General features: G+C 42.6%; 1 long non-coding RNA gene across 1 annotated transcript in view; it reads right to left on the bottom strand.

Moving 5' to 3' along the window:
- LOC147469054 (uncharacterized) overlaps positions 1 to 1,764 on the bottom strand; it is a 94,973-nt gene extending 93,209 nt beyond the window's left edge. Inside the window, exon 1 of the long non-coding RNA XR_015192208.1 lies at positions 1,529 to 1,764. This is a non-coding gene — a long non-coding RNA (uncharacterized LOC147469054). The remainder of the gene's footprint in view (positions 1 to 1,528) is intronic.
- Between the last annotated feature and the right edge of the window lie 736 nt (positions 1,765 to 2,500).

The following is a 2,500-nucleotide window of genomic DNA, read 5'->3' as shown; positions in this document are numbered from 1 at the left end:
GACAGACACAGACAACATGAACGGAAGTAAACCCACACGAAAATCGAAGATTTGTTGTTATCAGGAGAGACCCTGTCATCTGAAATTACCTCGAAAGAATTCAGGAAGATGGAAAGAGAAAAAAAAAGAAGATACTGCGGGCAGGACTGATATCTCCGTGTTGATATACTGTACTGTGTTTATGGATACATAAACCTTTATGCAAAACACGTATCCATAAATTATTGTCAGTGCGTTTGTGCGTGTGTTTGGTTAATTAGTTGTTTGATTGTGTGGATGTGTTTGTTTGTTTGTATGTGTGTGTGTATTTAGATGCATGTATCATGGATGTACATAATCATTATTATAACTAGTAATTAACTACAGCGTACCACAGCCGTCAATACAGCATGATAACAGATACCACAGTCATCTTTGGCGTTCTAATCATTAATCGCGTTAATAGTGAGACCTCATTATCGTGAATGTTATCGTGGCATTATTCCAAGCAACAGAATCATTACGCAATGATCACTCCCAGGGTAATCAAACGCACGTCCTGATAAGTTCTGTCAATAATGTGTTCTGCAAATCGTGCCAATGTATCCAGCGAAGCTTTATTTATATAGATATCGATATATATATGGATAAGTTTTATTTTTATCATTTATCTTTTGAATATGAAATAGCGTGCGATTCCCGAGCGTGTTGTCAATGCATATTCAACTTCTAAATCAAAAGTGATCTATGCAGTGACACGGTACTGGTTAACCATCCCCATAAAACTGGGTTAGTGATGTCAACATACAAAAGCATTGTGTGTCTGTGTTTGTGAATCGGTCGCATGATGAACGGCGTGTTATGTTTATTGGTAAGTGTGCCTGTGCCTGTTTGTTTGTGCTTTCTGTCTGTTTGATGGTGATTTGTGTGCTCGTTTTGTGTGCATTTGTTTGTTGCGCATTGTTGTGTATATTGTCTACCTGTCTGCATGTCCGTGTTTGTTTAGGGAAGTGTGTCTGACAAATTCCGAGTTTCCTCGATGGCACAATCATGTTGCTATGCGTCCGGCGCCGTTCACAAGTCAGCAGGAGCGAGGCGAGGTGAAGTCGAGGGTGTGCTGTCTCGCTAGACACGGGATCATCTCTAACATACATTAATAAGGACTGACATGTCTTGCTCGCTCATCCACCTGCGTGCCATCCGCAGCCCCGTTCTTGGCAGGCAAAATCACCCTCCCCTTGTCCCACTTCGCTGGCGTTTCCCCTCAGATACAACGCTATATCATCACATTTTTGCCGACCGATGACTGCCGAGCGTACAGGAATATCTCTCGAGGGGAGAAGTCAGAGGGGGAAGAAAAATAAGGCGTAGGGTAAGTACTGGTGCTTTGGCGAATGGGTTCCTGTGATTTAACGCACTGTGATCGTGTTTTTCTTTTTCTTATGGTTTCGCTCTCTGCGATCTTTGAGAGATTGATTTGGTAATAACCTATGGCATCTTATTGGTAATGATCTACGCTATCTTTTTTAAAAACACGTTTAACACTTACCTCGCTGATTGGTACTCCTCTTGTACTCGGCAAAGAAGGATAATTACACTCACATAATAAAGCGGATAATGATAATGACACTAAAACATTCTCCCACCAAACTCCAACACTTATCACATAGCACAACACTTAACACCGCTACGCTCACGGACGCATTCACACTAGCACTGTGGCCATGCGACTGACACCCAGCTGGCTGCGCTGTTGATGCCACGAAGGTCATGAGACATACGATCATTACATCGCCCAGACATCAACCTTATGTTCCCTATGCATAAGGGCGATGGATGGGGCCATACTTTAAAAAGGAGGCTATGGGAGGCTTCATATCCCGAGAAGGAGAAGGCCATGTTAGAAGGTTATATTTTATTGAACACTTACTTAACTGCTGGTTTTATGTGTATGAAAGAAAAGGAATACGTATCTTTAAACGGGGAGTGCCGTATGGACGATATAAACAAGGGTTATTTTCTCTTGTCAAGGATGAAGAGCTTATCGCAAGCCACTTCCGAAGAGTCGCTGTTACGACCCTATCACATAAGCGTCACATAATTCTGATGTCCGAGAGGGGAATCTTGCTCCACTGAATCACACTGATAGCCTGAAAGTGAGCAGCACCGCGGGACTTGATGCCACTAATGAACAATGTGGAGCCAGGGTGCGTTATGGGGGACTTCCGGTAATTTCAGAGGGACTTCGCTCCGTGGCGCGGCTCGCGTTTCGTCGTGGGAAAAGCCGACCGGATTGACATTACCGCTTTACTGACTTATCAAACGTGTTGCATCATTAGAGTGGATTCGTTTGATGAGACATTTACAGGCGTCGTTTGAATACTTGCATACGCGCGTTTACACAATCAAGCACGCACGTACACATGTGCAGTCGTACTAATACATACATCATATATTACCGCGAGTAATACAATATTTTATCCACTAATAAGATACAAAATATATATAAAAAAGAACAAGA

Source organism: Penaeus japonicus, unplaced genomic scaffold (assembly GCF_977035675.1).
Source record: "Penaeus japonicus unplaced genomic scaffold, GWHDUDI00000001_assembly GWHDUDI00000024, whole genome shotgun sequence".
NCBI lineage: Eukaryota > Metazoa > Arthropoda > Malacostraca > Decapoda > Penaeidae > Penaeus > Penaeus japonicus.
The sequence above is the reverse complement of the archived record's forward strand: the minus strand, read 5'-3'. Positions and strand labels throughout refer to the sequence as shown.